The following is a 21,862-nucleotide window of genomic DNA, read 5'->3' as shown; positions in this document are numbered from 1 at the left end:
CATGAATTTGTAGTGTAATACTGAACTGGTAATATAAAATTGAGCTCCCTTCCCAATCGTACTGATTAATGCAACTTTCATAAGTGTTTTATAAGCTAACTATTGAGGTTGGTTGGCTCATCGAGTTGTTGTTGTTGTTCCACAGACATTTCGTTACCATGCTGGGTAACATCCTCAGTGCAGCCTCCGATGAAGCGTCGGTGTGTTTTCCTGCCTGGTTTTTAAACTCTGGGGTCCATTGTGATGGGTTGCCTCACTTCCAAGTTTCCTCCATGGTGGCATGTACGGAGGAAACCCGCAAGTGAGGCAACCCATCACAACGGACCCCAGAGTTTAAAAACCAGGCAGGAAAACACACCGACGCTTCATCGGAGGCTGCATGAGGATGTTACCCAGCATGGTAACGAAATGTCTGCGGAACAACAAAAACAACTCAACGAGCCAACCAACCTCAACACCCACAACCCAAGCTACAGATCTACTCCAAAACCTTAAAGCTAACTATTTAATTGTCTGAGGAATTGTGAATGGTGCTGAACATGTCATCAATAGACATCACCACTTCTGGCCTTATGATGGAAGGAAGACCATTGATGAAGCAACTGAAGATGGCTAGGGCTAGGGCCCTATTCTGAGGAATTCCTGCAGTGATATGATGGGACTGAGATGAATGATCTCCAACAGGCACAACTGTCTTGCTTGGTGCTTGGAATACCTCCATATTAGTAGAAAGCGTTACACTGATTCCTGTTGACTCCAGCTAGGGCTCTGTTTGATGCCACATAATGTTTTGCAGTCCTGACACAGAATCATGAGTAGTGTGGACAAGTAAACTCCAAAATGAGGAGATTCACTGAATGCCTTCATCTCCAATGATCTTACATTTCAACATGTGCAAAAGACAAGTGGTCATGACCATCTTGACAAATAACAAGTTAATGATACATTGTGATCTCTTTCTGAAGTCTCTATTATAGCAAATGCTGATTTTCAGACAGGTTGTTGCAATGCTTGTGGTGTCAAATGGTGGTTGAGCACACTAGATGAAGAAGGCTCCCTCAAACTTTACTCTCTAGAGCTGAAGACTTATGCTCCAGAATTCACCACATCCTGGCTAAATGTTCTAGTACAGCTATGAAGCTGGGATTTACTGTGCTCAAGAGTGAGAAAAATTGAATGTAGCAAATTACTGCCCAATTGGTTGACTCTTTGTTATGAGCAGAATGATGGGAGATAATGTTGACACTATTCTAAAGTGGCACCTGTTCAGCAACACTGAGTTGAGTTTGGCCAAGGCCTCGAGTCTCCAGACCTCATTACAGTCTTGATCTAAAAGATCCTGGTTCTAAAGCTGAAATAAGATGCGTATGACTACCCTTGAGATCAAGTAGCATTTTGCTGAGGCATCAAAGAGTCCTTGTAATCTTGAAGTTGATGGGGATCAGAGGAAAACTTTCTCTTGGCTTGATTCATACTACAATAGGGTGTGTTGATTGGTGATTAATAATCTGAGTCGGAGAACAATTCTGCAAGATTTTCTCAGATAAAATCATCTTCAACTGCTTCATCAATGACCTTTTCCTCCATCGGAGAATCAGAAGTAGATTGTTTGCTGAAAGAATAGATCTCAAATAGGCCTGTGCTGCCCCTTCAAATTAACTAGCTTTTCTAGAGATTTATGAAGTAAATTTTACGATGATTGTTGTTTTTGAGGCTATAATTCTGGCATTTGGTGAAAGATGGATTGTAACACTGTGCACACCCATTTCATGGTACGAACTAGTGTTGACGAGAGACTAGGAGCATATTCCTCAGTGTGACAACTGAAGAAAATCTAGTCTGAAGCTTTCCTTTTAAAATGTTTCAATATAGCAGAAATTAATGCCTAACACTTGAACCTATTACATTGGGTGGATAGATACTGATTTATGAAATAATGGGCTTTGTCTTCTTTAATGAAATATAGAAGAATGTCATAGTCAGAGGGCAATGGTTAAGGTAGTAAGATTTGCAGACCAGTGGGCCCTAATATCTAGCACGGATGATCAACAGAAATTAATGGATATAACGAATGAAATAGTGAAAACTTATGGGAAGAAAACAAATTTGAAAAGGCAAAAACTTGAAAATAGAAAAGTTGGAAAGTAGAGGTCAGGATGAAGGTTTAACAGCTGCAACAAGTATCACAATTTATTGGAGTCGGTTAGCTCAGTTGGCTGGATGGCCGATTTGTGATACAAAGTGATGCCGTCATCTTGGGTTCAATTCCCACTGGCTGAGTTTACCACAAAGGACTGTCACTCCCAACTCCTCCCCTCACCTGAGTCACGTTGACTGTCGGATTAAACTGCTAGTATTTGCCTGTTGCTCTCGCTCTTGCGCTCTCTCCTCTCTTCTCCCTCTCTCTCTCCCTCCTCCCCCACCCCCCTGTCTGTCTGTCTTTCTCTCTCTCTCTCTCTCTCTCTCTCTCTCTCTCTCCCTCCCTCTCTCTCTCTCTCTTTCTCACTCTGTCTTGCTGTCTCTCCCCGCCCCCCTCTTGACCCCTCTCTCTCTTCGCCCCTCCACTCTCTCACTCTCTTCCAACTGCCCAGCCTTCTCCCTCTGTTGATTTTGTGGGAAAACTATTTCTCCAAATATCTCACTTCTCTTTTCAATCTGAGGAATTATATATTTGTGAATCTATTGCGTTTAAGAACTGAAGGTGATAATTTATGAACTCATAAATTCCATTTGTCACCATTGGGAGATATCCACTTAACGTTAAGAAATATGAAGTTCATAATGTTCTACGTTTATGTTCACATTCTACAAAAGCAAATTGCTTGTGTGATGAATTAAAAATAACAGCTCAGTGGAAAGAGTTTACATACTTGCATAAAGAAGATGGAGCAAAATAGAGTTAGATGCACACACTTGTGATACTGCATGTAATCTTTTAAAGTAAAAATCATGCCAAAGAAGAAAGAGCCAAACACTGTTTTACTTCTCAAAAATGTTTTGCATTGACGCTTGTCCAAAGATCCTGGCATAACTAAATTCTTGAATAATTAGAGATAAATGCTGATTACCCAGAAATCAGCATCTTTTAGATTAAAATCCAGTTATTTGAAAGTTTCAGATTTTTTTAAGGGTTTTGAGCTCCAAGATTTTGTTGTGCAGCCAAGTTGATTAAATAAGCAGAATTACCTTAAATGTCCTACACAATGGTAGAAATTACCATTTATTTGTGAGTCATATAGCAGTGGGCTAGGGCTCAGAAAAAAATGTTCAAAGGAATTGGGAGACCAAAGATTTTTTTGAAGACATAAAAATGAATCTCAACTCATTGGCTTAAGAAATGGTAAACTAGGAGTTAGAAAGAGACCCTGGGTGCAGGTAGAATAAGACAAATGACAGTAAGCCCACGACTCAATTTTTTTTATGGTTACTCGAGCAAAGATTACGCTGCATCAGAAGCTTATAAGCATGGTTTTCCACTTCCATCTATGTGCAAGAACTACAACATGCATGCAAGAAGGCATCGTTAAGTTTCAGGCCAAGGTTTTCCATTATCATGGCCACATTGCTAGCTGTAGCAGCAATGTAAGCACCAATAACTCTGTGGCAAGGGACAGAGCTGATCTACAGTCAACAAAGATGGTTATTAAAGTTGTTCCTAGATGGACTTCCCAGAGGCCGTGCGACTGGTTGATAGCATCTTGATAGGTGTGACCAAATGGGTGTCTCTGACACCTGATAATCTCAATCATACAATATCTTGTAAAGCACAACAGTGTGTGCCTGGAGGACTTCTGAGAAACCAGCAAGTTAATTAGATAGACATTTGTACTGTTTTATGGCATCACTACGAATTGTTCTGCTCAAGCCATCATTGGACAGAGATGCTTCCACTAATATCAACCAAAGTAAGTTACCTCTTGTTATTACTTGCCTCTGTAAATGTTGGGTTTCAGGTGGGGGTATGTGCAAGCATTGACAGGCAGGCCCAGATCAGCTTTCAGGATGACCTAATTTATTCAGCTCTCTTCTCTGACATACTTTTCCATTGAGCACGTCAACTTTAAGTAGTTCTAATAGCAACCCATCTGGTACAAGGCCCAGTTGAAAGCCAAAAAAGAAAAATACAACAAGGACTTCTAAAAGGATTAGTGCATTTACCTTTAAAGTGTATGATCTTTTTAGATGCCATCCCACCTGCTGGTTCCTGACCTCTTTGAATTTAATTTTAATCGCTTTGGAAATGCAGAAAAATCAGCAGACTGGATGTGGCACACTCTTGGTCCAACATCAGCAAGAGTGCACACCTGACAAAATTCTGTCCATGTGCATTAGATTCTCCCTTTAAAATAAGTTCCATACATCTGCAGATTTTTCACCTTCTAGACAAAAAATATTCAGGCTCTTCTTGATGCTTAATTTAATCTATGTTCACTGTTCTCCTGTATTATCTACAGTTACCGGTTTCATGTTGTGAAAAGTTTATTGCCAATTTTTTTAAAATGCAAAGCAAATTGAAAGTGCAGCCTGTGACGAATTTTCCACCATGGTGTTTTTATCCTGCGGGTTTCAACAACTGAAGACAGCCACATGAGGGAGCACTCTTCCAGTACACAGGAGAGTATAAATCAACTAAGCCTGACTGAAATTGGCTCAGTGGGACAGAGGCACCTTCTGATTTTCTGCTTGTCTGATTTCCCATAATTCTGAAATTTGTTTCAGATATGAAATGAATTGTATTTTATGGAATATTCTGTTTTAGTTTTAATTCTAGTCTTTAAGTTATAGTTTATAATTGCATTAGAATGCAATTTTGTGCTAATATTTAATTTTGCATATCTGTAATTCTGTAATGTAATAGTTAATGACAGAACGACATCACTGTCATCGCAAATGTTTCACTTTAGTTTTAGGAACTGGTTATTCTAAGCATATCCAGCAAGGGTCCAGGTAATTGAATATATGATGAAGGTGAAGTATTTAGACCATTTCACCAGATAGAATTTATCCAATATTTTTAGGCATAAAATATCCAGTAACAGATGGTTTTACTTATATGTGAGTATTTATATTTTCAGACTATCTATGTTGAATAAATATGGAACTCGAACCCTAAGAAAAGTAAATCTTAGTGAGAAATTTTATATAAGACATCCAAAATAAATCTCTCTTCTAGTTAAATTTTCATGCAAAACAATATAATAACGACTTTTGTTAACTGTACTTCACCAGACTTCAGCTGACTAAAAGTGAAAGCACATTTCCTTTGCTACTGAGACTCTGGTCTACTGCCAAAGAAAAATCTAGACAACCTATTGTATTTTTATGAGCAATGCTTAGGAGACCTTAATTACAGACAGACACAACATACAACAAAGAATATACTGCGCCAAGCAGCATGTTTTTTTCAAGTGCTTATTGTGTTTTTTACTCTGTTGCTAAGTGTTTTAAATTCAATTACAAAGTCATAATTACATACCAATTCATACTATCACAGGTGAGTTTATAGAAGGAAGTAGCAAATGGGCTCAGGGGACAGGTAGAGTGCAGAGGTGCAAAGACCTCTATCATCTGGCTGGGTAGATGGCAGCTGTAATGGAAGGAAGCAAGGAGGGAAGTCAAAACTACAAAAAGACATGGTGGAGGTTGGAGAATGGAAGGGCTTGCATTTGGTAGCAAGCCCTATTTTCAGAAGCCCCCTACTTTAGAGATGCATTTGGAAGTTAGGAGGGCTGCTTTGAGTTGGCATCAGTTATGTTGGATAATTAAGTCAATCAAAAATAAGTACAATAGCTCAGAAATGGCAAATTTTGGTTCAGTGTAATGGAAAAAAACTTGCGGAGAAATGTTGCAGTTGTATGGACTGCTCATTCTCCACAAAATCTAACATTGTAACTTATGAGTTGATGAGAACTATACCATCATTATTTCATTGATGCTGGATCAAAATCGTGGAATTCTTAACAGCATGGTGAGTGTACCTCCATCTCAATGTTCAAGAAGGCAGCTTACCACCACCTTCTCCAGTGCAATTAGGAATGGACAATATACACTGGTGTAGTCAGTGATAGCAACATGCCATGAGTGAATGCTAAAAAATGAAATACTCTCTCTGAGTGGAAGTTGAAAAAGTGAATCCTTCATCCGTTTGTTCATAATGCAACACATACGTTGATATTTTTCAATCAAATAGGAGATGAAATTGGCTTTGGTGATGGTGCAAAATGAACACTAATGAGGCAAGAGACTTCTTACACAGTGGCTGATTTCTTTTTCAATTGATTGCAATTTCCAACCAACTAATACTTGAATATTATATTAATTACAAAAAGCGCTTAGAGACTTTTCTGGAAGTTGCACCAAGGTACTATTTAAATCCTTTTTTTTTAAACATTTGATTATGTCAGAAGTATCAACGTGTGAGCTGTGCATCTAATTGAAATGCACTCCTTTTTTTAACAGGATAGGTCACAGATTATTCAGCATCCATGTCCAGCTATGCAAAACTTAAAGCATGCTTAGCTGTCCAGAAACTCTACCTAGCTGTCTCTGCTTCTGATGCCCGTTCCTGTATGAAGTGCTTCTCAACATGTGCTATCTGTGATGCTAGACCTACTCAGGTGTCTGTGTGCTATTCTATAGTTTACATGAATCATTCTTTGAGTTATATTCCTCCTCTGAGGACTCTGTTGCATTCTCCCTTCTACTGCTTCTACTGCTGCCAAATGAATCTCCAAAGCTTCTTCCCCTGTCACCATCAGGATGGTTATGAATGCAGGCCCGGCTCCACTTGTTTGTCTTTGCAGTTGTGGACTCTCTTTCTCGCAATGCGAAAAGACAAAGTTAGGACAGTGGTGGATTCAGATATTTCTGAGAATGGAGGTAACGCATTTGGAAGGGATGGAGAGAGCAAAGATGCCAAGTTACAGCTCAGTGTTAGTGATTTTTGTTCTTGTGGGTACATGAGGAAGAGCCTGGGCAGAACTAACTGTTTGTGGCATTAATGTTCTACTCTCATGACAACTGTGTAGAAAGATTTCTAAGGAATTGAGAGAATGATTTCTGTCAGCAAAGAGTTGCAAGGCGCTCACCTGGGCCAGACCTTTGGAGATCATTGAAACATTTATGGTACTGGATCCACGTTCACTACATTGCATTCCATCTGCTTGCTTTCCTGAAACCTCAATTAATATCTCTTTAGTGAGGCTGGCTAATGTCCTCTTGCTCTTCTCTGGAAAGAGAACTTTGCATGACCTGACTGTTTCCAGTATTCCCTCCAGGGAGCTCTCGATAGACTGGGGGAGTAGCTTGCCGCTGTCTTCTAACTGTTTTCCTACTTTCCTGCATATTGCTGAGCGAATTGCATCATACAGTGCTGCCAGGGTCCCTTTGAGTGGAGATCTTTCAGTGCAGTTTCAGAGGCAGCATCCTGCTAGCTCCTAACTGGATGGCAAATCCGGATATTAATTTTAATTTGTTAGCCCTGGCAAATATAAAAAGTAAGACCTGCCCTTTGCCAGATGGAGCTTGTAGTGTGAAAATAGACCTGCTGTCCCCTGGAGTTCAAGGCATTATGATTCAATGAAATTTAGTCTGTTTCTCGTAGGGAAGAAATGTAATATGGAGTCACCCATTTTTCTGTTGTAAATTTGGCATTCGGCTTCCAGATTTTTCATTACAGGCTGATGGGCTTAAAGCATACCAGAATTACATTTGATTTCACGTTGATGCAGGCGAGTTTAGTCAACTCGCATCCACCAGAAATCAACAGAGCCGTAAAATATTTGCGTTAGCTTCTAGCAACTACTTGATTGTGATGATCCTGTAATTTAAGTCTGCGATTTTGTTTGTTCTAAGATCCACTGACAAATCCAGGAAAGATATTGTACAAATGTCACTTAAAGGCATAATCGACTACACTCACAAAGCAATGCATTAACAAGGACCACGGAAAGTGCACTAACAGAAAGGACTTTTGCTCAGTCAATGTTCGGTTGGTATATGAAGACGGAAGTGTTTGTATCTGATTTTCTGACAGTTTTCATTATTGTTGTTAGCTTGCAGTGCTGAATCCCCATATGGTTCCACCAAAGCCAAGCTGTTTGCTAAGCCATAATGTTACCACTCAGTGTGTAGCTCATAAAATCTGTTGGATCCAGGCCACAGGTGTTGAGAGGAATGGTACACTGAAAGTCGTGTCTCCAACTGAGCATTGAGAAAATAATTGCCAATTTGAAACAGAGGCTCCATTGCCTGTATAGTTCTCAAGTTGCCTGAGATAAAGCACTGAATCTGTAGATGAGTTGAGTTTGACTGCATGCTCGTTGAATGTGCAACCCAGAGAGCCAACTGGAGAGCAATCAGTGGAAGCACACAAATAGGAAATCAGGCAGAATGTCAACAAAACGTTGGGAGTTATCAATTGTGCTTGCTGCAATAAGAAACCATTGGAGAACATTTTGGTCACTCCTACCACTCTTGAACACTAATCCTTTCTACTTTCAGACACGGAGCTTATATCTTCAAAATGATTTGAATAGTGGCATTGTTATTGCTATCACTTCACCAGGCATGACCGAACAAATATCAATCCAAGTAAATAGTACATACTAAGAATTTGCTTTGAAAGCATTCAGTATTCCATTATGAACAAACAATTTGAAGACTAAATGGTAGCCTAGTGCAAATCGCTATTTGCCTGTTTCGAGTGTCTTTTGCCTAATATGGTGCTCACTGTGATACATTGTAGCAGCAGTTCAATGTTTAGTGTTTTCTTCCAGAAGGATATTGCTTCAAACTTATTAAGTTGCAACTCCCACCTTTCTGCCTATTCCACTGACCTCGGTCTTTCTGTGGCTTTTACAGTTCTCCTTACTGTTTCTGAAATTTCTGTTCTTGTGTTGCCAACGTATATTGAAATTGTGTTCCCTACAACAAATCAACTGTGTACACTAAGAATGAAAGTGAAATTAACGCGGCTGAAGTATACTGCTGCCAAATTTTATCCAATTTGAGCATTTACTCTCAATCTTTTGGTTTTTGTTACATTAAGCACATATAACTTGCTTTCAGTAGAACACAAGTGCTAGTATTGTCCTTGAAACCTGTGGTGCCAATAGGTTCCTGTGCTACAAAACCTGTTTTATAGTGTGTAACAGATGTAAAAGGCTTAAAAGAATTACAGCTGCTGGATTACTTACATGGGCTGGTCCAATTTCTGTAATGCCTTCTATTTGTATCCTGCAACTGACATTCATGTCAGGGATTCATTGAAATCTGAAGAAGGGTCCTGACCTCTAACATCAGCTTTCCTGCTCCTCTGATGCTGCCTGGCCTGCTGTGTTCATCCAGCTCAACACTGTGTTATCTCTGACTCCAGCATCAGCAGTTCTTACTATCTCTATTCTAAATGCTGTAATGTTTTCTGTCTCTCTTGTATGCATAGATTGTTTTGATATCAAAATAGTAAAAGGATTCGTGTTTGTCTGGTAACATTATTTCATTCTTCTCCGATCCTGCCAGACGTGCTGAATACTTCCATGACATTTCATTTCAAAAGCATCGTTTACACAAATTGATATGGGGCCGTCTTGCGGTACTGCCCCTACCCCTGGACTGAGAACACTGTGTTCAAGTCCTACCTGCTGTAGAGGAGTGTAATAACATCTGAGGTAGAAGAAAAGTCTTCTGTCAGATTAGACACTGAGAATTGACTGTAACATGATATTCAGATTGATACTTTTAGCTTGATATATAAATGAAAATACTGATGTTGGGATTCAGAAAAATGAATGGCTTCATTTGGCAATAGTTCCTTCTCTGCCCTTGCTACAAATAAGAAGTGCATTAGTGTTTCTATGACTTTGGGTTGTTGCAGTGCTTTAATATGAACTTTGGCCCATCGTTGCCCACAAGATAAATGAACCATGCCAGTTACACAAGTTGTGTAACTTTGTATCTCCTAGGGACAAGTTAAGGTCAGCTTTAATGAAAGCCTGTAAGCCAATCTTTTAACAATGTCTCAGTATATAGTATTGTACCTGGAAGAACATTTTTATAGAATCATGCAGGGCAAAAGAAGCTGTTGGACTCATTATGTCTGTGTGGGCACTTTGAAAGAGCTATCTAATTAGTCTTGTTATTTGCGCTTTATCATATAGCCTGGAATTTTCTTTTCAGGTAAGTGTTTAATTCTTTCCGATCGTTGTTACTTTTGCTGATTATCAAAGAATTCTGTCCTCTGGTTATTGGTCATCTTTCCAGAAGAAGCAGTTTTCCCCTATAGGAACATTTCATACTTTTTAACACATGGTATATTTCCCCTTAACTATTTCCGCTGTACGGAGAGAAATTCCAGATTCTCTAGTCGCTCCACAAAACTGAAGACTTTCATCTTTAGTACCATTTGAATGCATCTCTTCTGCATTCTCTATCCTTCCTGAATTCTCTCTATCACATCCTTCCAGAGGTGTTGTGGTTGGAAGTTGATAAAATAGTCCAGCTGAAGCATAACTGGTGACTTATCATAACTTGCTTGCTTTTGTACACGATGTCTCTATTTATAAAGCCCAAGATGACATGTACCAATGGTTTCCAAACTGTGTTGGGTTTTCAGGGACTTCGAGTGAAGTCACAAATATTTCTGATAATTGATCATGCTAATATGCAGAATAAAGAGAAAGTTATTTTGTTTTAACTATTTTTATTCTGCACTGATATTGGCGAGCATTTTGAAATTGACAAAGACTTAAAGATCAACCAATTGCAGCAAGCTATTTCAAGCATTTTGTTTCATTGTCAGAGTTCAGTTTAAGCCTAATTACTGCTTAGAGTGGGCTCCTGAATGAGTGGTTTGTAAGGGCGCACGAGGCATGGGTGGAATAAGTAGGCTTCATTGGTAGGCTCCTGGCACAGTGAGTACAGGGAGGATCTTCATTGCCAATCGATTTGCTCATCTGCAAACTGTTCTTCCAATACGCGATACAAGAGATCTTTCAGGATTTTAGAAGAGACCTGTGCTTCCAGAAGGCCAGCGAGGCTTCCCTGATTGTGTTCTTGGGAGACACCACCCTGTGCAACATCCATACTAAATGAATTGCCGTCATCCCCAAAGATATGGCCAATTGCATGGTGGGGAAGGTACCTAAAAGCCAACTTTCGGCACTAAGTATAACTGCAGCACTGAACCATTAAGATTCTCATGCGATCTCGTATAAGTAGTGATCCCTGCTGTCTAGTTCCAGTAGTAGGACAGAACTTTACTTAGACTGCCAGTCTGATTTCTGAACTATAATTAATTAAACTCTATCTCTGGTACCCAGGTTCTCATCTGTTCTTAGTTTATTAAGTAGTACTGTTAAATGTTGACGTCACACAGTTTATTCACTATTAGCTGGAAGGGGATATGTTTCAGCAGAAAGGATTGGGAAGCTAATTTGGATAAATTGAATCAATGGATGGGGAGTTGATTGCTGTTGAGTTGATTGGGGGATTGGATTGAGGTTCTGGGGTTCTTTAGATTACATCATTTAAGTTACCTCGTTTTGGTTGATGTGCTGCTGGTTTCCTTGTGGGATGTCTGGTCAAAGTGGATTGTGGAGCCCCATATGAGAGGTAGTCACTTGTTCAGTTATTTGGAAGAGAGGAGTTTGCAGCCCAAACACCAAGGTCACATTTTTTTAGGTATGTGTTGTATTATGGCACAAAACTATCAAGAAAAAGGGTTCAAAATGAAGTATCAGCAAACAATGAATGAAGAACCTAAATTCTGACAGTATGCAGACAATGCCATGATGTTATTCTGTAGTATGCAGACTGTAATAATATACTGAATGTCATAATGCTGCTTTGTTGCAATTTTGTTTTCATTGATGTCTGAGTTCATATTACTTTTCAAGTGTTAAATTGGGATCACATTGGAAAATAGTTATGAAACTCTGTTTAAACCCTTTACTAAAGTAATCAGATTGTCCTGGCACCTTCACTATATTGCGCACGTGAGCCTCTAGATCGTTCTTTTCCCACATTACTTGTAATTTGATCCATTTGTATTGTTATAAACAGGTGGCATAACTTGTACATCTTGGTCACACCGCAACAATGGTTTGTTTTAAATCATATGTTAGCAGCAACCAACTATAATGGTTAAACAGTAAGTAGGATCTTTGCTATCTTCATGAAATACAGCTTAATTTCTTTTGGCTAGTAGTCATCATTATCTAACTTTATGTGAAACTTCTATATAATCCTAGCACAACGGTAAAAGGAATAATTTTACATTAACAAGGAGCTGATGAAAATTAATAGATGCAATTTAATATTTACATTTTCTGATGTTAAACTTCTCGAAGTACAGGTTAGAGCTTCTTGGCATCAAGTTTCCCATGTACCTTGAGCTTTCTGGCACTTGTGGTTATCTTATTGCAAAAAAAATTAACGCAGATATAAAAAAATTTCTTCCTTGCTGGAATAATATGCATATTTTTAAAGTTATATTATGGCCAGCATAATATGTTTATCTTTTTACAGTAGAGCCTGTAACATGGTTATGAAGAAAAACACTTTTGCAGGTTTTTCAAATACATATGGACATGTTGGTGATTAGTTGATGTGTTAAGATCTGAACACTCTCCCAAAAAATGTAACTTCTTGTTATGTTAATATTACCAGCTGAAAATGTACCAGTGAGTTTTTTTGTCCTTCCCTCTGGCCTTGTTCACTGGTTTTGAAAAATGAGTTCTTTAAGTTCAATACCTCAGTAAATAACAGAGCACCAGTTTGGAAGTTTTCAGGAGTTTCATATTAATTGTGATTATATAATTGGGCCAGAAAGTCAGTTTATGGTTGAGACTGTTGTTTAAATGAATAGAAGAAAGACTAATGAAAACCAAAAATGCTAGTTCGTTTCTGTAATACTCTTGAGTCTGTTGATTCAGCAAATATGTGCAGCATTTTTGCATGCTGCATATGTTGTCTTTGATTATGCGAGACAAGGTCTTTAACGCTGCTGGAAGTTTGGTTTGTGTCAGCATGAAGTCTTTCATGCTTGGAAGATGTACACTTAAGATATATAATTGCGAAATGGCTGTGGTTTGCGTATTTAAAAATCTTACACCATGCAGTTAATTTAAAAGATTGCACTTTGCGCTTCTTTTAAGAGTTTCAAAGGGTAGTTATTGTCTTTGCATTGTAGCATTGTTAATTATCGGGACCAGGAAGAATATTTAATTCTCATTTTGAATATGGTTGATACCAAATTGTAAGGCCCTCTAAAAGAAGGGCAACAACAACGCCAGTTGAGAATCCATAACATTTGTAAATTCAACATGAGGGCATTTTAAAATTTTTGCTATTGCATTTTTGAATTAAGAGTCCTAACTATTGGTGACACAAATATTCGACTCCTGAAGTTATTTTGGCCTTTTTTTGACACTTTATATTGGAGTTATGTTATATGACAAATATCTTGTATCAAAAATGCAGTGATTAGAGACAAGGCATAAAGAGATGACTTTATTACTAAGTAGCATTTGGACCATAACAGACAGACATCTAGTTGGCCTGACAGCAGGAAAATAATAGCTAACTACGGGGGATACTAGAAATTTGAAACAAATGAAAAGTGTTGGAGAGACTCAGGAGGTCAGGCAGCATTCCTGGAGACAGTAACAGTTAACATTTTTCGGTCTAACGTGATTGTTCTTCAGAACTGAAGAGAGATGGAATTGTGATAGGTTTATGTTGTGCAGGATTGTTAATCCTGAGGGGAGATGATGGATGATCCAATGAATGTCAGGTCTAATCCATTTATGACTGTGGGCAGAAAATGAGCAAGTCGAGAAGCCATATTGAATGTAAAAATGTTGGTCTAGGATGATGGGAGAGAAATACCTTCTGGGCCCCTCTTTTGTTGGACCAGTTGAAACTTAATGAAAATTGTACCTCCGTAAGACTACAATTTCCATTCTCTAAAGGAAATTCTGAGAAATAAATATCAGGGTGGTTATCTGATGTGTTCACTCTTCCTTGCAATTTTTTTCCAGAGAAGTCTTCAGGGAAATTACAGCCAATTAGCAGCCATTTTTAAGAGAGATCTGAGTTTCGCAGGTGGTGCATGAAGCCTTGTTTGCAGTTCATATGCACACAGGAGCCGAGAGCATAAGGGGTTGTGTTTACTAATGAGCCGCCTTTCTCTTAATTCCTGAATTTCTCTCCCACTCCTGCCTTAAAATCTCCCTCTCTCCCCCTCTCTCTCTGAACTTGTGTTTTTATTTGCCTCTGTGTCTGGGTGCCTTTTCTCTTTTCCTGTATGTCTGAATTCTCTCACTTACCATACAGAGCAATAGTGAGATAAAGTGGTGAATTTATTTGCCCCACATCAGAAAACACCAGGCAAACTGAGCAAGTACAGAATGATAAGGCTATTGTTAGGACAAAAAAATCCGGCTGTTCATTGTTCTGGGTCCAATAACACAATGCACTATATTTACTATGCAACACATGATAATTCATGCATATCTTATAATCTTTCTTAATCCAGAAGGATGAATAACATACAATGTAGAATTCTAAAGGGGATTAATCTCATCAGTCCACTTATTCAGCCACTCATAAATAATCTGTCATATCTTGGAATTTACTCCGCTTGTGGGATAAAATTTTCTCGACAATACTTCTGTTTAATGAGCTACACTGTTCATTTTAAAAATACGAGCACTCTTTACGCATTCATTAATCCATTCACTTTAAGTACAGTTACATTAAAAGAGCCCTCAGAATTATATGTATTGATGTGTCCATTAGTAATCTTACAAATAAAAAATTTACTATTTTAGTTTTCCAGTTAAAACTTTTTACCTCCTGTCCTCACATTGATAGTATTTGCTATGGAGAAATCTTGAAGCACAGCACAGCTCCAGGATGAAGTACAACAACATATATTTATGTCACTCCTTTATCGTTATGAAATATCTCAAGCTGCTTTACAGGAAAGTTATCAAATATAATTTGGAACCTCACTACATAATGGAGCAGATGACCAATAGCTTTGCCAAAGAAGTAAGTTTTTAAGGATTGCCTTGAAGGAGGAAAAAATGTGTAGAGGGAATCTGAAGCAAACAGCTTTAGCAGTTGAAGATAAGGTCACAGATGCTGGAGAGATTAAAATCATGGATTCTCAAAAGGCCAACATTGGAAGAATGTAGATATCTTCGAGGTTATTGAGCTATGGGAGATTATTGAGATAGATTTAATGTTAAGGTAAGGCTATGAAGAGATTTAAAAATCAAAGCTGGATGAATGGGCCATCAGCGAATTAGGACAAAGTATTGGAAGACCGCTAACTTTTGGAGGATGGCCAGAGGTGCATTAAAATATTGAAGTCTAGAAAAAAACAAAGGCATAAATGACTGTTTCAGCAATGGATGAGCTGAGGCAGATGCAGATTTGGGCAATATAATTGAAGTGAAAACAGTTACCTTGTTATTGGATTGGCTATCTGGTTGATTCTCATCTCTGGATTGAGCATGATACCAAGCAGGCTGGATCAGCCTCATGATAGCCCTGCATTCCCTTCTGTTGCAGTATATGACCCTGAACAGTCTGGTTAATGTTATTGAGGAAAACACGTAGAGGAAGAAAGGAGCAACCAAGAATTGATCTTGGGAGCAAGTCCAGAAATTATACTGAGAAGCTTTGGAGAGCATTTATTGTTAGAGATTTTTCAGTTGTGATTGGTTAAGTAAGGATGGAACCAAGAGAGGACCAATCCATTGGGGCATATAGTTAAAGGAAGGTAGGCGAATAATTTAGTTAATCAAATTGAAAACTGTAGAGAGGTTAGGAGGAAATACTATGCCATAACTGCAGTCAAAAGACACGTAATTCTCAACATGTATTTGGACCAATTCAGCACTGAAGGGAGATGTTAGGATCTGGCTTTGAAGATTGAAATGTATTGTTTGAGAGACCCACAGAGCCTGAAAATAACTAAAAAGTTTACACTGGACTGGGGGAATAATTGAAGCTGGGACAGTAGTACTAAGGACTGTAGAGTTGTAGTGGTGGCAGTGGATTTGAAAGGAAAGGGAGCATCACAAGATAAGGGGGAAATCATTTACAATGTTCATGAGCAGGGTGACCAGGTAAACAGTTTAAATAGTCAACAGTTTAGTGGACGTAAGTTTGAGGAAGATAATAAAATGTGAGGCTGGATGAACACAGCAGGCCAAGCAGCATCTCAGGAGCACAAAAGCTGACGTTTCGGGCCTAGACACTTCATCAGAGAGGGGGAATGGGGAGAGGGAACTGGAATAAATAGGGAGAGAGGGGGAGGCGGACCGAAGATGGAGAGTAAAGAAGATAGGTGGAGAGAGTATAGGTGGGGAGGTAGGGAGGGGATAGGTCAGTCCAGGGAAGACGGACAGGTCAAGGAGGTGGGGTGAAGTTAGTAGGTAGATGGGGGTGCGGCTTGGGTTGGGAGGAAGGGATGGGTGAGAGGAAGAACCGGTTAGGGAGGCAGAGACAGGTTGGACTGGTTTTGGGATGCAGTGGGTGGAGGGGAAGAGCTGGGCTGGTTGTGTGGTGCAGTGGGGGGAGGGGGGGACGAACTGCGCTGGTTTAGGGATGCAGTAGGGGAAGGGGAGATTTTGAAACTGGTGAAGTCCACATTGATACCATATGGCTGCAGGGTTCCCAGGCAGAATATGAGTTGCTGTTCCTGCAACCTTCGGGTGGCATCATTGTGGCAGTGCAGGAGGCCCATGATGGACATGTCATCTAAAGAATGGGAGGGGGAGTGGAAATGGTTTGCGACTGGGAGGTGCAGTTGTTTGTTGCGAACTGAGCGGAGGTGTTCTGCAAAACGGTCTCCAAGCCTCCGCTTGGTTTCCCCAATGTAGAGAAAGCCACACCGGGTACAGTGGATGCAGTATACCACATTGGCAGATGTGCAGGTGAACCTCTGCTTAATGTGGAATGTCATCTTGGGGCCTGGGATAGGGGTGAGGGAGGAGGTGTGGGGGCAAGTGTAGCATTTCCTGCGGTTGCAGGGGAAGATGCCGTGTATGGTGGGGTTGGAGGGCAGTGTGGAGCGAACAAGGGAGTCATGGAGAGAGTGGTCTCTCCGGAAAGCAGACAGGGGTGGGGATGGAAAAATGTCTTGGGTGGTGGGGTCGGATTGTAAATGGCGGAAGTGTCGGAGGATGATGCGTTGTGTCCGGAGGTTGGGAGGGTGGTGTGTGAGAACGAGGGGGATCCTCTTAGGGCAGTTGTGGCGGGGGTGGGGTGTGAGGGATGTGTTGCGGGAAATACGGGAGACGCAGTCAAGGGCGTTCTCGATCACTGTGGGGGGAAAGTTGCGGTCCTTGAAGAACTTGGACATCTGGGATGTGCGGGAGTGGAATGTTTGAGGAACTTGGTTGTCATCAATATGATGAGTTTGGAGAGGTTTGGAGTTGATGCGGAAGCAGCTGGGTAGAGCTGAGCACTCGGCTGGAATATAAGGACTGGCGAAATTTGAGGAAGAAAGGGAGTGGACAGCTGAATGAATGATATTGATCTTGTCAAAAATATTTAATTTAAATGGAATTAAAGGGCAATTAATGAAATGGTAGTAGAGAAAAGGACTCCGATGTTATCTTTCCCTGGAAGTAATGCACAAGAGTGAATGATTTTGGTGACCTGTGTTGATGATATACAATCCAGCTCTTATTAGTGATTATTTGGCTAGCTAGACATGGGTTGATATAAGTTTTGCTTTGGCAATATTCAAAGATAGGCCAAGTTCTGCATGAACGTTTGAAGAGGTTGAGGGTTCTTGTCCACGGATTCAAGGATAAAAGCAAAATACTGCAGATGTTGAAAATCTAGAATAAAAATAGAAAGCTCTGGAGAATCTCAGCAGGCCTTGCAGCATCTATGGAGAGAGACACAGAATTAATGTTCTGTGTGCAATACAACTCTTCCTCAGAACTGATTTGAGGGTGACGTCTACTCAGGATCATGTGCCATTCAGGTTATTGCCATAAGCCATCAGATGACATTTTTGACTCATAGACTATTGAGCATATGAGACATGATGTTCCACAAAGTAGTAGATGCCTGAGTCAGTACATTGTGGAGCTGGAGGAACACAGCAGGTCAGGCAGCATCGGAGGAGCAGGAAAGTCAACGTTTCAGGTTTACACCCTTCATCAGAAACCCGAAACCATGTAAACAACAAGGGATCTTAACAAGGAAAGTTCACCTATGGTTTCTACCACAGTTTCTGGTCCATCCACCAGTATCCTTTCAGCTGCTGCTGTGGATTCACTGTTGAGGAGTAGGTGACCATGTTCTTTGCAGAATTGACAATGTCAATGTCGTCCTTAAGGAGCAAAACACCTTGGACTTAGTGAAGGGAATTGCATGCCTCTGATTTGAAAAATGTTTAGGATTGTACTGGGGAAATAAAAAGATAGAAAAGATGCAGGCATGAAAAGTAGAAGTGAAATGAATAGTTGAAGAAAACAAATTGAAGACATTGGGTAGCAAATGGAAGTTTGAAAAGATAGTATACAAGAGTTATTCTCGTGCTTAAATACTGATGGAAGTAGAATTGAAGGACGATAAGGAGTTGTAGGTGGTGAAGGATGCGAGAATTGTAGATGGCATTGTGAAGACTTTGGGAATCAGTCAGCCACAGAAGATGGAAAGATCAAGATAGCTGTGATTATGTATGGAGGCTTCCATAGATAGAGACGCTGGGGAACTAAGGTGAAATCTGGAACCATAAGCAGTTAATCCTTACAAAGGAATAAAGAAAGGATAGGTTTTGGAGGACACAGGAATGATGCATAAGAAGAGCAGTCAGCAAATAAGATTTAGAAAAAGCTGTTGAGGTTAGTGAAGTGCGAGGAGAATAGCTGTAAACTGTAGGGCACCATCACTGTTAGGTCAGAACACTAGCAAATAATACTAGCCAGTAGAAACATGTGATGATGCATCATTACCGACCAAATTAAACTTAAAGCCACAATTTCCATAGATCCACAGTATTTAAGATGGTTCAACATAACAGAGACGAATGAGGAAACGAAGTTTATTTCAAAATAACTGTCGCAGACTTCTACGCACAAAATGGTGTCACCCTAAAAAAAACTTCTATAAACTAGTAGAATCAAAGCTTGTGGTTTCCATCATGTATGTACAAAGCTGGAGTACCACGCAGTTACTCTTTATACGTGGTTATTGTTTTATACTGACTGCCCATTAACCTCTCTCTTCAGATGAATTTAACCTTTATTAATTTGTGTATATGTAGTGCCATTGTAAAATAAAATTATACACTTAGACATTTTTTGAAATATAAGATCTTTTTCCATTTTCAGTAATTAAAAGAAAATTATTTTGAACTTTTCTTTCTCAGATTATTTATGGGGAAGCCAGTTAAAAGGAGAGAAATATCAGTATGAATATTGCCATGAGCCTTTCTTTACAAACTTAACAAAGAAGGGGTGGTACTGAGTTTTCCCACTTGTAAAGCTACAAATCAACAGCTTTCTTTAAGTGTATTTTGAAAACTGGAACCTATGAACAAATGAAAGCGATATTTAAAAGCTAAATAAAATAATGATTGCCATATGCTCATATTATACAGAATAGTCTTGTAACTGAATTACCCTGGCCACAGCAAATAATATACAGAATATTATGCTTCTATGATTTTTTTTTCTGCCTTTGCCTTCTTTTCAAGTATGCATTCCCACTGATGGGCTTAGTCCATATTGCTCCATATTGTATGTAAAGGACCTTTATGTCTTATGAGCATCTCTCTAAACAGACCTCTCCCATAGAAAAAGGGGGAGGTCTAACCCTACCATTCACTAGAATCCTTAAAGATTACATTGCATGATTCAGCATAATGCCAGCACGTGGCAACGCTTAAGATAATTCTGAAGGAATATTTATATATTTGAAGTCTTTTTAAAAAAAAACCCAAAATGTTTATGACCATGGTTGCATGCAAACAAACAAAAGGTGAATGATTTCTAAAACATAGTAAAGCTGGTCTTTTCCATTAATCTTTCTACCAGAGCTGTACTTGATTACTGTATCTGTTTTAGTCACTCACCATATGGGAATATAGGTTTACTTTCTTTACATCCAAATAAATAAAATGACTCACGCCTATTTTTATGGTGCTACACCCAGATAGGAATTTTGAGTGGTACATAACTTTGGCATATATGATTACCTACTGAGCTGATATATTTAACTTATCCATCAAATCAAAGAAGTGGTGGTTGAGATTCTCTGCTTGTTTTAAGTAGTAGGACTCTGAATTTAATTTAGCACCAATATAATCTACAAATTAAAGAATAGAGATGAGGTTGCAATTAAATTTTTCCACAAATATATTGTATGTTAGCTTGCTTTATGTTATCATGGATTCCACCCCAGCCAATTTATTTTATTGTATATAAGTATGTCTTGATCCCAAAAGGCAATCAAACAGAATTCCAATATTCCCCATTAATCACCTTAGCTTCTGACACTCCTTGTTCTAAAATTAGGACATTTGTGAGTATGAACTATTTGATGCATTCGTGTTATTTTGTTGCAGGTCCACTTCTCAAGCAAGCTTGTGCAGGTATTATGATGTATCCTTGGAGGAGCTTTGATGGTTTTTGGTTTCGGTAGTGTCATTATATTCGGCAAGAGAACTGAGAACAGTTTTATAACCCGCGCTTGCTGTTCCTCTAAGTCTGCAAGATGACAGGGAGATGAGGCTGAGGTTGCTGTGCATAGAGGGAGGCGGAGGAGGGCTGTACTGTCTGTGTGCACGTTAGCCAGGAACAGTGCCTGAAATGCATGTAATTCAGTAATTTGATTGTCACAGAACTTACAGCAAGGTAAGAAGGTTGCTGGCATTAGCAATCGAAGTAATATCACACTGAGCTTCTGCAGGAACAGTCACAGCACTTTCAAATTTGTCATGAATTTGAGGTGATTGATTCCCTGTATGTCAGGGGAGGGAACTTCATCAAATTGTCTTTAACCAGACAAAAGACAGGAGGAATGTGGTCTTTTATAAGTGGCAGGAATCCCAATGGCTCAAAAAACACAAGAGGTTCCTCTCTATTAATAATGTAGTTGGTCAGCCAGCATGGCCAAACCATTACATCAGTAAATGCCAGCTAATCTGGTCATACACATCCATCCTGAGGCAGACATAGTAGGAACTGCAGATGCTGGAGAATCTGAGATAGCAAAGTGTAGAGCTGGATGAACACAGCAGGCCAGGCAGCATCAGAGGAACAGGAAGTCTGATGTTTTGGGCCTAGAGCCGCCTTCATCCTGATGCACTCTGCTGTTCCATCATCTTTGTACCATTACAAAGAGCTAAAAGCTGGATGCAAGCGTCCTGATTTTCTCCACCAGGTGCCCATGCAAGGACAATCTATCAACAATGATACTGCACTAGGAATATCTTGAAGTAGAAAATTGACATAGTGAATCAATAATAGCGTTACCTGGATTGCTGTGAGCAGGCAAGCCTGACAATGCTCACTGGAGCATGTCTCCAAATTCTTGGTCTGTTGTGTCCTCTACAGTCTTACAGCCTCTACCTTCAGTCAGATGGAAACCACCTCAGCAGAAAAAAGAGGCATCCAGAAACTCTCTGCTCCAGACAAGATGTCAGTGACCACCTTATGAGACTCTGGCTCTCTGAGGACATAATCCCATCACCTTTGTTGCTCCGTAATATTCCAACTTTTGAACAATACGCTGTATCTGATCACAACATCCTCTTGGCCAAATCTTTCATTAAAAGCTACCATCGAACAGCCTTTTTCATAACAACTTCATTCCAAAGACGTAACTA

At 39.6% G+C, this 21,862-nt stretch overlaps 1 protein-coding gene across 2 annotated transcripts in view; it reads left to right on the top strand.

The window, feature by feature from the left end:
* Positions 1–21,862, top strand: part of jazf1b (JAZF zinc finger 1b) — a 230,130-nt gene that overhangs the window by 103,764 nt on the left and 104,504 nt on the right. The window lies entirely within an intron of this gene.

This window comes from Stegostoma tigrinum, chromosome 2 (assembly GCF_030684315.1).
Source record: "Stegostoma tigrinum isolate sSteTig4 chromosome 2, sSteTig4.hap1, whole genome shotgun sequence".
Taxonomy (NCBI): domain Eukaryota; kingdom Metazoa; phylum Chordata; class Chondrichthyes; order Orectolobiformes; family Stegostomatidae; genus Stegostoma; species Stegostoma tigrinum.
Note: the sequence above shows the minus strand (reverse complement) of the source record. Positions and strands in the feature narration are given on the sequence as shown.